The following is a 17,392-nucleotide window of genomic DNA, read 5'->3' as shown; positions in this document are numbered from 1 at the left end:
AACCACACTATTAAATGGGTAATCAGACTAACACAACCCCCCTCCCCAAAAAGTAAAGCCCTCAGAGCCCAGCAACCAATAGAAAACAGTTTTCAAAAAACAAATCCATATATGGTAAGAATTCTTCATCTGTCCTTTCATAAACTCTAAACCCAAGATTTCAAATTAATTTATAACCTGCCCAACAGTCTACAAACCTAGCTTCCTGATAGGAGCTGGTGAGAATATTTGTTTGGTCTAATCAAAAGAACTCAGATTACTCTCAAACAAACAAATATAGATCTACGACCAGGGGCTTTTGGTTCCAAAAATAGAAATAACCAAGAAGGTCAAGGTGGACAAGAATATCATCCCTGCACTCCTTTCTGTTCTTACTCATCTGGTAGGGACCATGCCGGAAAGATGTCACAAGTCACTTACCTCAACAACCACATAGCAGAGGGATCCCCTCTGCAAAGCTGGTGCTAGCCAGCTCCTGGGATAGGAAATGCCCATAGCCCTTGTGCTCTGAAGACCAATAGTGCTTGCCAGAGTCCCGCCATCCCAGTCTTTCTCCTTCCCTGCCCTTCATTCCTCCTTCTGTTCTTCTGGTCCCTGTTCCCCCCACTGCCACGGCAAATTCAAATCTCTTTCCTAGGTTTCAGTGTAACTACTCTATGGTCAGCATCTGAGAACATTAGACAAATACTCATCTTCCTTAACCCCTGTCTATGGAACAGAAAAAGAAAAGAAGAAAAATCAAGACGGGAATAGGGATTTGGGATATGGGAGATCATCACAGTCCCCCTTGGAAGGCAGAGTTTTCACAGCAGAACTTCCCAGCCTTTGTCAGATAACTGTTGCTCTCCGTGCAGCATACCAGCAGCCGTTCTGACAGCAGTCTGACTCCTCTCACTGACATCAGCATGAACAGTGGCACCCCTGATACCTACCCACTCTCTCACCCTCCTGACCCCCATAGCCTGAACTCAGTCTGCTAAAGGTAGCCTACCTGCCCTCATTAAGGAGAAGCTCGGATGTGTGTGGTTAATTCTGACCTTCCTGAAGCAAACCCTGAGTTCTGGGGCAACCCACTGTACAGGCCCCAAAAATCTGAGGTGGCATAAGTCCCTTTTTAGGATGATACTTATGCCCATTTGTGGGGTTTCTTAAAAGTCCAGTAACTTCACATTTACATGGAATGCTATTAGTACCCTTCTAAGAAAAATGTGTATTTGGCTAATTATTTATATTTCTTCTACCCAATCAGCCTAAGAAATCATTTATTGTCTGTTTTGGTTTTCCAAGTTCCTAGGAGAGATGTCACAGAGCCTGCTTTCCTTGAGGGGTGAATCTCTAATGCCTGAATCCAGTTAGCTCAGAGTTGTCCTCGAGAGTCAGCAAAGGGGACCTCAATCGGAGATCATCAAAGGAACAAGAGGTGAAAGAGTCTCTGAATCACTGGCATGCCAGCACAGTGACTCTCAACCAGGACAGCTATGCCCTCCTCCCTGCCCCAGGGCAAACTCATTGGCAATGTCTGCAGATGCTCCATGATCCTAGTGGAGGAGTGAGGTTCTACCACTGGCTAGTGAGTAGAGGCCAGGGATATTGCTAAACACACCCTGAATGCACAGGAGGGTACCCACAACAAATAATCGTCTACTGCCAAATGTCCATAGTTCCAGGGAAATCCTACTCCAAGGTAGCACTCTGAGCAGGCACCACATGAGTTGTACCATTCTCCCCCCGCCCCTTTTTTGGTCTTTTTGAGACAAGGTCTCCATGTAGCTCAGCTGGCTGGGAACTCCCTAAGTAGACCAGACTGGCCTTGATTTCATAGAGCTCCACCTGCTTCTGCCTCCAGAATCCTGGGATAAAAGGTGTGTACCACCATGCCCAGAAATTTCTCTATTTTTGAACCATGTACACACAGTCAAATTTCTTAGTAAAATGCACATATGCTGTGACTCCACAGAAACACCTCATTTTAAAGAGGCTCCTATGAAAGTCTGAAGACCCTAATTTACATCATGAAGCCACTATTTCACATAATTACTTCTTTTTTTCAATATTTTATTTATTATTTTTATTTTATGTGTACAAGTATATTGCCTGCATGTATGTAAGTGCATCTGTGTCATGCAGTACCCACAGAAGTCAGAAGAGGGTGTTGGATTCCCCTGGAACTGGAGTTTTGGATGGTTGCTAGTTGCCATGTGGGTGCTGGGAACTGAACTCAGGTCCTCTGTGAGAACAACCAGAGCTCTTAACCACTGAGCCATTTCTCCAGCCCCACACATAATCACTTCTAATTTAGGTAACTCAGTGTCATCAGCAATACAAACACACAAGCAAACCAACTTAAAAGGATTCTGTACTTAGTGACTCCCATATGTTGTAGGCTTTTATCTCTTAAAACAATGAGCTGAGATGCTTATGCATGGGAATGAGCAAACCCAGAGTTAGAGAGTAACAGGGGCTCTTCCATCTGTCATCTCCCAGCAGGGGAACAATAGCTACAGTGACACAGACAAGGCCTCATCTGACCAAACACATCCAGACCTCTGCCACCTATCTTTAAGAAGACATAGATGCCCACTTGTGTGTCCACGTGGTTACTTTCTTCTGTGCCGAAGTACTTTCACACACACTGCTCTGTTTGTGGCAGTCATACTCCGGTTAATGCTGACAAGTCAGAAGCTGTCAAGCTCCCAGACAGAAAACACCATTTATAAACTCTCACATTCACCTTCGGGGAACTCAGGATAGTCGTTTTTATTGGGTCTCTTCCACCACAAATTTGTAAAGCTATTTCCTATTTCCAAATATTAATTGCTATTTTCCTCTTAAAACAGGTTTCAATGACACCAATACATGGCACATAAAACCACATTTCCCTGAGGGAAATAAATTACATTGCTAGATTGATACAGGCTGCAATGCAAGACTATTAGCAGGCCAGGCCCATTAATGGTGTGTGGTATGTTGGTTCTCCAGGAACAAACATAAACACTTCTTAACCAGTTTGGGGCTGTGCCTCCCCTTTCCAACTTTCATGTTATCCCAGGAAGTAAGCCCATAAAGAATGGTACTCACCTGGAAGGTGCAACTCCCAAGAAACACATACTCTCTAATAAATCTGACCATTAATTTTAACTCGCACCAAAATACACACTCCAGATGTCCCTTGATCCTAAAGGCAAAGGAGGCCCTGGTAAATGCCACTTTCCAGAATTTGTGTGCTCTGGAGCCAAGCATAAACACTGGGACAGCAGACACTGGTCAGCAGCAAGCTCTGACATGGGCAGTTTGACCATGTACCAAAATGCCCTGGGCAGCTTACATAGAAAAAAGGGCAACAGTTAGAGAGATACTTCCAGAAAGGACCTGACCAGTCAAAGCATCAATTTCCTATAGAGCAGCAGTACCTTACATAGGCTGCTTCATTTAATCCACTTGCTGGTTCTACAGAGCAGGCATGATTAGCCACATCTTACAGATGAGGAAACCAAGTCCTCTCATCTAAGGTGGCACAGTTTGGGAATGGGAAGCAGGGAACAGGCCTGCTTTCAAGACTAGGTCTCCCGACCCCAGATGGAGGTCAGTCTATTGTCACTATGGCAAAATGAGGCAGGGAAAGATGATCTCCCAGGAATTTTCTCCCTCCAAAGAACCTAACAGGCTCCCTAATGTTTCTTAGTTGGTAAACTATTTAAAGGGCTGCATAATCATCAAACAAAATCTAATCCTCTTTATGTGATTATTAGCATTATCAAAAAATATATGCTCTGTAGATTCAGGATGAGCTGGGCTGCATGTGAGGTACAGGTGGGCTCCAGAAAGGACATAAGACTACAGACTTAGACCCTTTGGGGCCTCACGTGGCTGGATAAAGAACTTGGTCTTTTCAAGAAGATCCAAAAGTTCCTGTCTTGCAAACGAGGGAGCTGGAACTGGGGTGATAATCAGAGATTTTTACCCTGGTTATGGGAAAAGAGAAAACATCATAAGAGAATAAATCATCTAGAAAAAACATAGAAAGTATAAATGGAAGTAAAGATGGGGTATACCAAAGACTTTTCTGACTTGTAAAAACAGAAGCAAATTCTTGTAAAATACAAGTAAACTTTCTTTCACTATTGCTCTGTAGAAACTGTACTTAGGTGATTTACGCTTTATTTGAGCAGCAATTAATGAAGGCTACTGCTTCCCTTTCTAATAAAAAAAGAATGTAAAACTAATCTTTTAACATTAATTTTTCATGGTGAATTAGAATCCTTTGAATACAGAATCCCATCACACCTCAGCATTTAGTTTTGCAAACATATGCAGTATTATAGAAATCTCCATTAACCTTTTCCTTTGTGGTTATAGACTCCCATAGAGCTTGGGGTGGGGAGAGAATTGCACATGAAACTGTCATGTGCAATAAAATAAGTAACTAAATAAAAGGTGTGTGTGCCTTCATTAACGGCCAAAATGCATTTCCACTAAAGGGTATGCATTCTAACATAACACATCCTCAGTTAAAGTTCAGGTTCACATGTGGAGAAATTGAGAACACCAACCTCAGTTTTGTTTGTACTTTCAGGGACCCAGAAGGAAGAAAAATCATGTTTTCTTCACACATAAACACACATAATGAACAAAAGTAAATTTTCCAAATAAAGCAATTTTTACCAACATGCATCTATTCTTAATTGTCTTCTAACTTGCTTAGTTTTGCACCCAGACTATTTGGAGATCAAGTAAACATTTACTAACCACTTCCAAAGCATTAAGTTAGTACCACATATCAGGATGAGCTCATAAGCAACTACAACTCACTGTTGATGACAAGTCCTGTGAGGAGTCCAAACTCCAGTACCACAAAATCAAATCACTTCCCCAGACCTGACTTTCACTTAAAGCAAAGGATGAGTGTTACTGAGCAAGTTGAAGTTTGTCTTCCTTGTTCAAGCTCTAATAGTTCAGAAAACAGAATTCCTCTCACTGTTGTGGAGACCTGCTCAGATCCTGGCTGCAGCAAGCCGCCAGCTTCATCCCAACAAGCCCTGTGATGTGTACCACAGAGCAGAAGCCAGGACCTGACCAGCTTTCTGTAGTTGTCAACCAGGGTTTGACTGCAGTGGAGTTCTGACCCACTAGGAACTGGGCCATCTGCTACACATGTCCTAGAGAGAAAGAAGAGGTCATGCAAAGTTGGCATTGGCAGTAGTTAGAGAACAGTGAAAGAAATGTCCAGAAAGAACTGTGTTCTCCCCCAATGGTGCCACAGAAATCCCATATAAGCATGGTGAGTTGTATGAATCAGCTTTCTGTTACTGTAACAAATGCCTGAGATAAAGCAACTGAAAGAGCAAAGGGTTTTCTGGCTCAGTCTTAGAGGTTTCACTGCATTTTCAGTTGGCCTTGCTTATTTGGCACATCAGCATGTGATAGACCAAGTTACCCACCTCATGGTCAACATGAAGAGATACCAGGGGACTAGAGGCCTGGTATGCCATTCCCATCATCCCCAATGTCTAGAGATCTCTCATTAGGCCCCATCTGCTAAAAGCTCCACCTCTTCCTAATAGCACCTTGGGATGAGGCCATTAACACATGAGCCTTGGGGGGGAACATTCCAAACACAAAATAAAGAAACTAGAGAAAAGCATTGTTCCCCACAACCATCAGAGACAAGCGCTGAAGCCCAAAGGTTAACTTTCAGGGGCACATCCTTAAGTTAGATGAGAGAAAGGCTGGAGGAGAATGGGTAGATGAAAACCACCAAGCATCAAATAAGGATCTGCTCTCAGGTCAACATGAATTTAACAGAAGTTTGTGAGCTTTACAAGTTCTCTCTGTCAACCTTTAATCTTGAATTAATCTTCCATAACTATCCTAAATCTTACAACTCCCTCTGTCATTGTAAATCTCTTCTGGTTTATGAGTTAAGCAAGTTAAACAAAAGAGAAAAACAAACAACCAGACTTCCAATGACCAACCTAAAAGCAGCAGTGTGTCTTCTGACCACACTGGGTTTACCACTGTGGGTTCTGAAGTACAGTCACCGCAAGACCTGGTTTCCTTGGTGGCAACCCACAACATCAAGGTTGCTGTTCTCAAAATGGGGTTGGACACAGTAGGCACCCTATGGAAACTGTAATCCTCCTCTTCTTACTGCAGTAGTCAAATAGAGCTGGGGGACTGAGGGGATGGCTCAGTTGGTAAAGTGCTTGCTACATAAGCATGAGGACCTGAGTTCAGATCCCCATCACCCACATAAAAGGCTGCACTTGGCAGCATGTACCTATAATCCCAGCACTGGGGAGGTAGAGACAGATTCTCAGGGCTTCTCAAATCAGTGAGACACCTTGTCTTAAAAAATAAGGTGGAGGGCTAGAGAGATGGCTCAGTGGTTAAGAACACTGACTATTCTTGCAGAAGACCCAGGTTTGAATCCCAGCACCCACATGGCAGCTAACAACTGTCCATAACTCCAGTTCCAGGGGATCCGACAGCCTCTTCTGTCTGCCACGGGCATTGCACGACACGGGTGCACTTACCTACATGCTGGTAATATAAGCATACATATAAAATAAAAATAATAAATAAAATACTAAAAAAATAAAGTGGAAAGCAATCAAGAAAGATACATAAAGCTCACACACACACACACACACACACACACACACACACACATACACACATACCCATACCACCACCACTACCACTACCACCACCACCACCTCACCTGGACCTTCTGGTCTCCCTACAGCATTTCATACACTTACATATTGCTATACAGGGACTAGGCCTTATGAACTGCAAGCTACACATCCCTCTGAAAACGAGCTGAGTGGGCCTCAAAAGCAGGAAGACTCAAGGAAAGGGGCAATTTCAAGCTTATCTGCCACATATTCTCTTGACTCCTCGAGGAAGGCTGAGCCATGAAGCTGTCACCTGTATCCTATGGGCACTACTCCCATAGAACACAATGTAAAGGGACTTGTACTCAGCACTAAGGCAATCCTGTCTCTCACCAAGAGTCCCCAAGCCTGAGCAAGCTCTTCTTCCCCTCAACCTTACTACCATCTTAAAGAAACCAATTTGATCTTATTATGTCTCCGTTTTCTAATCTGTAAATAATCTCAAGAAAGTGCCTCACAATATACAACCTACTAGCACTACCTCTTATAGACTGAGGACTACTAATGTCTTAGAGCACTGGATTGCCAATTAGCAGTCACAACTTAATTTATAGTAATTATTCATCAAAAAATGTCCACTAAGCACCTCACAGATCAGAGGTAATAAGGGGAACAAGCAAGACAGGCAAGAGCTGCTGCCCCTACGAGCCTCCTGCAACTCATTTGGTATCTTTAAGTTGAAATAAGGAGCTTGTGCAAGAACTCTAAGTCCCTCCCAGCAATCCTATTTACCATTCTCATCACTGGTGCCAAAACAGGACTACAGCATTCTGGAATGTTCCTCTTCCCCTGAATACATGTTATTTTAATTCCATATTCATATAGCTCTGGCATCAGCCATGTGATCTATCTCCATTCTGCCAACCATAAACTACATGTTTTCATCTCAGTGTTTATCCAATAGAACAAGACCCTGGTCTGGAAGTGTCACAGGCATGCACAGCTCAGGCCTCCTGGGACAAAGACCCTTCCACATGGAATAAATCTGGTTCCTTGAGATCAGAACTACAGAGAAGCAGGAGCAAGGCTCCCACGCCTGCCTCACATGTTGCCTGGGTTTGTTTATTTCTCCTTCATCAACTCACATCATTTCTGACACTGCACATCAATTTCCTGGACACAGCCAAAGAGAAAAGCTCTTACGACACACTACAGCCAACTTATGATTAGGCACAGTCATAAAGGGAAGGAACAGCACATGGTCAAAGCAAGAAGACATTCATCTTCAAAGACTACAGGGCAATGACACTTGCTCAGCATTCATAAAACAAGGAAGGCCTGCTTTCTCTACTCTGATGCCCAGCAGTCCCTTCATTTCAGGAAAACATGTGGACACTGTCTTACCCTCTGGGAGTTTCCAAGAACTCTGTGTCCACCAGATAGGAGGTGCCTACATCATCCATTGCCATACATAGAGGAAGAATAGCTCCTGAATCAACGGGGGAAATAGGATTTGATAGGAACTAGACAAACCCAAGCTATGATTAAATGTACTTAGAGGTGGTTCATAGTTTTCATTAGCACATCTCAAAAGAAGTTTCCATGTTTTCAGAACCAAGCCCACAAATATTAAACAGAAGTGACTACAGCTGAGAAGATGTTTGAGATTAGAAAGCAATCAGACCCAAGAGAGTAAGAAACTAGATGAAGTGGGGGGCCACTCTCCATTCTGATCACAGGCACAGGCTCTGAAAAGTACCCAGCATTTTGATTAGGCCTGTGTCAGTCATCCAGATAGCCCTTCTTGCTACCCCTAGCTAGTCTCCCTATGCTCTGTACCCCTTGGTCACTCTGCATCTCCTCCAGAAGAAACCAAGCTGTCTTAGGGAATGGTGCCAGCTGGTGGCTGGTCGAGAGAACTGTCTGCTCACCACTACTCTTCCTTCTTTTGGAAGAATTTGTAACATGGCCCTCCTCTTCCCCCTCGTCCCCCCTCCCCCTTCCTCCTCCTCTTCCTCTTTATCCTCCTCCTTATCCTCAGCCTCATCCTCCTCATCCTCTTCTGTTTCTATCATCTAGTAATGATAGAGGACTACCTTGAAAGACAGAGGACTGGAGATGTAATTCCTTTTTCTACAAATTTGCACAAAACCCTCTGCCTACCCAGCAGGACCTATAAGAAGCAACAGAACACACACTGTGAACAGAATGGCCTTCATCAAACAGAGAACCGGGCTCTCATTGCTCAGGTGAGCCCTCACCATGCAAACGGATCAAGACTTCCAACAAAGCTCAGCTCAAAGGACCGTGATGGGTAACCATTGTGCTGTAGACAAATCAAATCAGCAAGATTTGACTGATAAGCCTTCCCCAGAGATAAAAGACATTCTGGCTCTATAGAAGCCTGCTTATCTGGGGGATTTCTTTATTTTCAGCTTGTGCCATGTTCCTATTCATCAGGACTTGCAGCCACCAGTCTCTCACTTAGGTCAGGAGCAACTGATGTTCCCAACCACGATGCCTTGAAGGATTTTGTAGCTCCCAAGGCCTCCCTGGCTGTATAGATGCCCAGCTCTCTGGTAGGCTCAGTTACCTCCCTAACGCCATCTTGCATGATAGAGATCTCAAAGCAGCTAATGAAATTATCTTCTCTCTTTTATTCCTCAGTAACAACCACAAAATTAGATGAAATGACCCCTGCTTCTCTCCCTCATGGCCTTCTTTATTGCTTTCAACCCCAATTCTCTCTCCTTTACACAGATCTGAGACCCTGAAGACCCACAGGCCAATGGGATTAGTAATGATGACCTCGTCCTCTCCAGAGGGAGCTTCTGCTTCCCGGGTGGGGTCACCATCAGTTCAATCTTCATGCTTCAGAGACAACCCCTTTGAACAAGATCAAATGTTTTCCCACTCCGGCCTGATGTTCTGCTCATGGGCACAGCAGCCCCTTCTGACTCAGAGCATTAGCATCAACTCAGGCAGAAAGACCAAGGCAAGAAGGGTCAGAGTGGTTAATTGTCCACCAGCAAAGCATAGGCCCACTCAGCCAGCACCTGAGAGCACTAATCGTCCCCATAAAATGCAAAGTGCACTTTGAACCCAGGAACAAGGAAAAAGAGAACTAGTTTGGCTGCATGGGGAGTCACTGTTTGTTCTCTTTCTCAGAGTTCAGCCACCAAGGGAAAGGGGCTTGTCCGTGGACCCGGATGCAGAAGTGGGGTGGGCACCAGAGATGCCCATCAGGAAACCAAGTGAAGGATAGGCAAACATCATCAGGGTTCCTGGAAATGGACAAGGCATTCTCAAGTTAAGAACCATCTGAGAGAACCCCAGAGTTTCTGAAACTATTGAACAGAAAATTGATCTTTCTGCAGGGAAAAGAACTAAATAAAATATAGGGAATATATTCCTTCTCATTGAAGACAGTAGAAGAGAAAAGTTACTAGTTTGGGCTTTAGGGGCTTTTTCTGAGACAGTCTTGCTATGTAATCCAGGCTGCCTCCAACTTGCCCTGCTTCTGCCTCCTGAGAAAAGTCATGAACTAGTTATCCTAAGGGCCTCCTTCCAACTCAGGTGCACAATCTTAAAAGACCTTAAAGAACAAGAAGAGTCATTTCTTAACTGAAAGAAGTCATGAGAATGATTAAAGCAATACCCTAAGTCCTTTGTAAAACATAAGGCTTAATATAGTCCATTGAAATTCAACTTTTCCTGGAAGCTAGGATCTGTAAGTCTTTTAAATCAACAACAAAACCCCTACAGTGGGTAAGACAACCAGCCAAAAATCACAGCTGACAAGCTACCTGATCCAAGTGAAAAGTGGTTCCTAAATTATGCATTGATTGTGATCTGGAAATAGAGGAGAGCAGACGCTTCCCAGAGATGTCGATCAGGAAGCCAGCTCAGCCCTGCAACTTGAAAGGCTATTGGGGAGACAGCTTCCTCTGTAAGGAACTACAGCAGAAGAGTCAGGCAGGTTTCACACACACACACAGAATACATAAATAAATACATACATCATACATACATACATACATACATACATACATACTTAAAAAAAAAATATGAGACCTGGTTGGGGGAGGGAGAAAATTTAGGTATATATGTATATACACATGTATATATGTATTTATGTATTGGTAACTATTCCCAGGCATTTCAACAATAAAAGAAATTGTCAATCAGAGCCCATATGTTATGCAGGCCAAGACCAGTGGACTAATTGTTACATCCTCTGACTCTTGTTGCTTTGATTGTTCCCAAATGCCTATCCTCAATACAAGAGGCCCATACTACAGTGTCTTTAAATCAAGGCCAATGTACCAGGACAGCTATATTAAAAACACACAGACCCTGACCTACAATGTGTGGTGAGGTACTCACAGTCTCATCTTTAGAAAGCTTTCACCAAATGAAAGAATAGCAACATACTACATACACATCCAAAACATGTGTGACGAGTTCAGAAATTCTAAGGACAATAAGTCTACTTGGACTTTCTAATTAGGGTGGCATAAGGGAGTCAAGATTCAACCAGTGATGTATGGAGTGTACCTCCAGGTACCCTGGGTGCAAACCCTGTAAGGAAGAGATCCCAGTTGTTTGCAGTCTTGACCTACACCCTGTTGTTTCGGTTATTTCCTAACCTGCTAAGAATCATCATGAATAACAAGGGACCCTCTTCAAGCTAGACCCCTCCAAATGCTCACTGCTCATTTTGAATTGAACTCCCCATTTTCCAGGAAGGGTAAAACCAGACACCACAAATGCCCTGTACACAGCTTCTTTGGGGAGGCTAAGGCAGAAATACTTATCAATACCTCAAATTCCAAAGATGACCAAAACTCACTCATATTTTAACTTCTGTACCTTATCATTTTAATTCATTTTCTGGGTTTATTCTTCAAGTATGATAGGCAAACATTGACTGGAGACTAGAAACTTCTGGACAACACTGAAATCCTCATTCTACTCAGACCCTAGGAAACACTAAGATCATGAAGAGGTAAGCTGGGAGACAATTTGTGTCACTGTATCGGCTTTCACTGAATTCTCTCAGGCACTGTAGAGTAGAAGAGTCCGTGGTACACGCCTGCTCTGCCACAGCAGGCACTCACTGACCATGCAGCTCCACTAGGCAGTGTAAAGCATGCACAGAAATAAACATACAGCTCAACTGCTTCTCCGCTTCAGTGCAGCACACACCCAGCAAAGCGACTGGAAAAGCTGGACCACAGGCTGAGCAATGCAGGAGCAGAATGAGAAGGAAGAAGCTGAGAGCAAAACCTCAAGATCGTGTTCTTCTTCATGGCAACACCTTTTGGTTAGATTTAAGCAAGTACCATTCCTGAGTTTCAGTGAATTCAGTCACTCACAGCACCTGGAAGGACCCTGGCCCCATTCAGACTGGAATATTTGGGTGAACAATCACCTTGGAAGGCTCTACTCCCAATCCATAAGACAGAGCAGTCTTACCCCAAGCCAACCAGTATGTCTCAGGGTACGTAACACACTGAGAATTATGGGGGACCTGAAATGCTCTGACCTAAAACTTCCTATTACAATGATCTAAACCTAAGTAAGCTATTGTTTAAAACAAAGATTGGAGTCACTGAGGGACATTTTACTTCCTTTTAGGTGGCCAATAGGGGAGTCTATGGTTTGTCTCTTAGAGCCTATACATTTAGATTCATGTTCAAGTCTGTGGTGGTCTGGATGCCAATGGATGGCCTGACAGGGGCTTCAAGGGTCTTGGTTGACAGCAATTGTCTCTCCAAGGGCAGCCAAGTGGGCTGGCTGCTCACAGCCACAGATTACTCCATGACTTGGTGTCACTTACACTTTTCAAGGGCTGTACAAAATCCTGACTTCTTATCCTTTTCAACAGAGGTAAGAATCTAAACTCCTACTGATTTAACAAGATTATGGTAAGTTTTCAATTACATGGGGTAGTGTGAGCAAACATCCAAGTAATTAATCTACCAGGCACTCTACAAATTATTTAATTGGTTTAGAAACACATTATTACTTCTTGTGGTTGGGGCAGGAGGCTGTGTTTTAGTTTTCCTCAGACTATCATTTATTCATTTACTGAAAATATATTCCATGTCAGGAATCACGGTTGGTGGGACATGACAGCAAAAAGAAGGGCATCAGGTCACATGGGTATAACAGTGATTTATCTGCTGGACAGCTGGAAAAAGCCTATACTCCAATAAGTCTTTCTTTAGATACTTCGATTAATAATAGGTGGTATTTTTTTAAAAAAAATTATTGAATTTTTGTGGATTTCATACAATATATCTTAATCCAATTTAGAACCCCCCACCAGCACACACACCCCCAGCCCGCCCACAGGACTTCAATGCATTTTGTCACATATATTAAGGCCTATCAAGTCAAATTTGTGTGCCCAGATATCCCTCAATGCGAGTACATCCTCTGGAGCCTGTTCAGCCTATCTAGTATCACTCACTTAATATGTGATATTTTTGACTGGATCTTAAAAGAAGAAACTAAAGCATTGGTCCAAATGGAGGGGCAGTAATGAGAAGGCTAGCAATGCCCAGTAGAAAGCCAGTGTAGTAGACAGTTTTGGTGCCGTGACCAAACATCTGACAGATTCAACTTAAGAGAGGGAAGATTTACTTGGATTCATACTTTCTGAGACATCAGTCCACAGTCCTTGGCTCCACTGATTCTGGGCCCATGGTGAGGCAGAACACCATGGTGGCAGGAACATATGGTAGAAAAGGTCATACACATCATGGAAGACAGAAAGCAGAGAGAAGAAAATACAGGAAGGGACTAGGGCAAAATCTAGCCCTCAAGGACACACCTCCAGTGACTTACTTCCTCCAGCAAGGCCCTGCCTCCTTAAGTTCCCAGAACTTACCAAAATAGTGCCACCAGTTAAAAACCAAGTGTTCAACACATGAGCCTGATAGAGACATTTCACATTCAAATCATAACAGCCAAGCAGGTAAACATCACCAAGTAACTTATAATACAACAGGGCCTGAGGACCATTTTCCACTGTCTAAGAGGATGTGCCACCCTTCATTTGAGGGTTTTCTTTCCAGTGAATGAGAACTTGACATGGCTATCAGGATACCCACCTGCTCATTCTGGAACAACCTACCTATGCATGAGCAAACACAAGAACCAACTCTTACCTATATGAAATGTCTCTTAATGACATGCAGAAATTACAAGTCAGCTGTAAACTCAAGAGTCTGCTTCCCAGTTTTCCTGAAAAATAGAAAAAGCATGCCCATTAACTTGGAGCATCCTGTCTTAATGGTGTTAGTAAATACCTGAAAACCATGGCTCTGGTTTCTTGGTCTTAGAGCAGAAAACAGGGCCAGTGTCACCTGGCCAAGGGGTTGGATCAAAGAGACTAAGGCGAGAGTCCTGATTTTAGCTCAATATGAGATACTTGACCTGCCTATGTCTCAATTTCTTTCCCTGCAGTTATAATGATTAAGGCTCTAATATAGTGTATACACTCTTTATGACTAGAGACATGTAAATAAACATGAGTTGAGTTCCCTGTCCTAAGGGAGCTAATAGACCACAAAGACAGAGATGTAAACAGGTAGCAATCAAGACCCTCAATGTAGCAGATAAGAGAAAAGGTGAGGGAAATGCAAGCCTACACTTGAGCCTTTGCAGAGGTACCAAGTGATAAAGTTCACAGGATCCTCTCCAGCACACGTGAGGGCTAAGCTAAGGCCTGATAAGTGGGGTCTGGGAAACTAGAAGCAGGCCAAGAACATGTAGCAGAAGAACAGTGGTGACATGGGATGCTCTGGACGCTAAAACAGTGAATCACAACCAAAGCACTGGGGCCCACTGGAGTACTACAGATGCTGAAAGGCCTTGTAGCTATTTTAGGAGAGCTGGGACAGTATCTTAAATACAGGAAACAGAGCTGGCCGAGTCTATAAACCAGCAAAGACTTTGAGAGCAAGACCTCACACTCTTCAGGGCCTTTGAAGCCCATTTCTGTTTAAAAGAAAATGCACAAAGCTGGTTTTGTGGAGGCTTGGAGCAGTTCCTGAGACTGAAGACAAACTGGGTGGAGAGGCCCAATTCATGCCCAGTATGGGGAGTGGTACTGTAGAGGGATTTCATCTTCCCAAGCAAAGTAACCCCTGTTGTTTTGGGAACTTGCAGTTAGAGCAAGGTGGATACAACATCTCTCCCTCTCCATGCATTCCCTTCCACCTTGGTACAGAATCTGAGCACTCTGGGAAATAAACAATGAGGGCATCCAGGAAGGCTCTACCTGGTTTTATCAGCAGGTCAAGTTTTTTTTATGGGGTGTGGAACAAATCCTATGGTTACAAAGACACCAAAGCCCAGCAGCTACCAAGTACTTCAGGACTGAGAAGAGCCAAGGCTAGCTGTCTCAGTTTGTGAATTTCTACCATCTCTCACCTATGACAAAAACCAGGTTCCTGTAAAGCACAGGCAAATTCCCACATCCTTGTTTTCTTGCTTTTCTTCACAAGGAGGGACATGGGATCCAAAGCATAACAGCATTCAGATCAACACTGATCATGAAGCGAATGGATATGGATACATACTCAGCTTCCACGGGGCGGGCCCCTCCCATCATGATTACTTGAGTAGCAGAGCTGACAGACCTCACTACATGGCACAGATCCATAGGTGGGACAGCAACAGTGAGGATGCCCAGGGAAGATCAAGTAATGCTGCCAAAATCCTGATTCCCTGCAGATGGCTGTGACTCTCCTGCCCCCATCACTGTGGTACCCACACTCCTTGCTAAACCTCCTAATCCCATGGCAATGACCATTTCCCACTTCGGATGCTTCACATGATGACTTGGCCTCTAGGGTGCAGCTGTAATGGATCCTGCATCTGTAGAAGTAGAGGTTGTGTTGATATGATGCCATGGAAAGCTGCAACCTTAATAGCCCTAGTCATTTAGACCAGGATCCACTGGTCCATGGAGGGTGGGGGCCCCTGTGCCCATTTTTGTCTACCCATTACTTAGGATGTTGATGCTCATTACCTCTAGGGTCTGAGCCAAAGTAGGGAAGGGGGTGGGCTAACTCAACAATGAGAGGTCTTTGAGGGCCTGCAAAGGCCCAGTGCTTACAGCCCAGTATCTCTGAGAATGTCCCCACCCCCTATCCCAGGAAGCACTTAGTAATCAGTGTCTAAGAAATGTTCCTAAAAATAAAGGCTTCAAGGAACTGACTTCTAACACTGCTGACAAAGGACTGTGATTCTGTACCAATCAAGATAATGGCCTCTCTGTGAGGACAAAAGCATGTCAGGAGGAAAAGGGAAAGCAGATCCACTGGGGCAGGGACAGCCCTTCACTACCAAGAGAAAAACAGGTAAGGCTGGCCCAGAGCCTGGCCAACATCACAGGCTCTGCCTGATCATAAAAACCTCCAGAAGTTTTGTTTATAAAGTGTGGATTCTCAGTATCCAATCCAAAACTATAAGTCAGAACCCCAGGGGAGGGCCTGGGAATGCAAATACCTAGCCAACACCCAGCAGAGCGCCCAGCACACTTCAGAATAAAGCTCCAAATGAAACAATTGGCAATTTTTTAAAAGCTTTGTAAGCACATATCTTCAAAGTTACAGGGTGTGTGGGAAAATGCAGGTTTAATTGAAGGAAGTTAGAGCCGTCTTTATCTAAACTTATGGAATATACCAGGCATGTAACAAGGCAATCAACATAACTATAACTAAGCCAACCCCCATCTCCATAGCCATATTATGACACAAAGACCCCAACCTCCCCCGCCCCAGGACAATTCCTGCTACATAGGGCAGTAGGGAAGCACCAAGGCCTTCCGTCTCATCCCAGCAGAGGCCACCTTTAAGAGCATGCCAACACCAGACGCCATAGGATCCACTGACTTTGCCAGCTCATTCCCATCCAGCCTCAAGTGAGGCCTTGCTCCTCTATATGTGCCCCACAGGGTAAGCAGTAGTGCTGGAAAAAGCTTGCTAGAGATGCATAATCTCAGACCCCACAGGCCCTGCTCAGTCAAACTATTTCAACAGGACTCCAGGTGATGCTGAGAAGCCCTGCATGAAGGGATGGGAGTGCCACTGTGAGGTTTTACTTCACCTGTGGAACATCTGCCTACCCTCTTCTCTCACATGTTCTTCAATTCAGGCCTGTCAGCCCTGCTTTGTTTCCGGCCAAATCACCACCAGCAGGGCCCATTGACTAGCTGACACTCCAAGGCCCAACTGTTAGGGAGTCAAAAGGAGGCAGGAAGGCCAACTTGTCTGTCACATTCTCATTTGGCTCTAACATCTCCCTCCCTTAGGAGGCAGGAATACAGACCCATGACCATAAATCAGTAGAGACAATTCAAAGTCAAACAGTGCCATGGAATGCTGGGTCTCTAGGTTCTAGCACAATGTTAATGAGGTCGAGGTCACGAGTATGATTAACTTCCTCTGTATCTTGGCACAGACTCCAGCCCTTTACCCTCTGGCTGCTTGCAAAGGCTGATGTCCCCTGGGTTACTAAAAGGGGTTGAGGGGAATGACAGGGGGAGTCTGGGCAGAATAGCATCAGTGAAGGCCTCTCAGAGGACCTCAATGACCAATGAGCAAAATGCACTGAAAGCTACATAAGGCCCAGAGGGCAGGCTGGCTTGAAAGATGATCAGGTCAGATCAATTATCCACTCAGGACAGACTCGCCAGAACTAAGAAAACTGAAATTTTACAAAAAAATGGGAAGTCTTGTGGCCAAGATTTTTATCTT

General features: G+C 44.1%; 1 protein-coding gene across 13 annotated transcripts in view; it reads right to left on the bottom strand.

Annotated features, from left to right (window-relative positions):
- The window catches only part of Lhfpl2 (LHFPL tetraspan subfamily member 2), a 154,430-nt gene that overhangs the window by 129,313 nt on the left and 7,725 nt on the right, over window positions 1–17,392 (bottom strand). For 10 of the 13 annotated variants that reach the window (XM_029556211.1, XM_029556217.1, XM_029556215.1 and 7 more), the window contains exon 2: window positions 13,796–13,871. The exons of the other annotated variants lie outside the window; for them this stretch is intronic. The gene's annotated coding sequence lies outside the window, so the exon portion shown is untranslated. The remainder of the gene's footprint in view (window positions 1–13,795; window positions 13,872–17,392) is intronic. 13 annotated transcript variants of the gene reach the window in all.

This window comes from Nannospalax galili, unplaced genomic scaffold (genome assembly GCF_000622305.1).
Source record: "Nannospalax galili isolate Female #2095 unplaced genomic scaffold, S.galili_v1.0 scaffold45, whole genome shotgun sequence".
Lineage (NCBI taxonomy): Eukaryota > Metazoa > Chordata > Mammalia > Rodentia > Spalacidae > Nannospalax > Nannospalax galili.
This window is presented reverse-complemented; position numbering and strand designations above follow the sequence as displayed.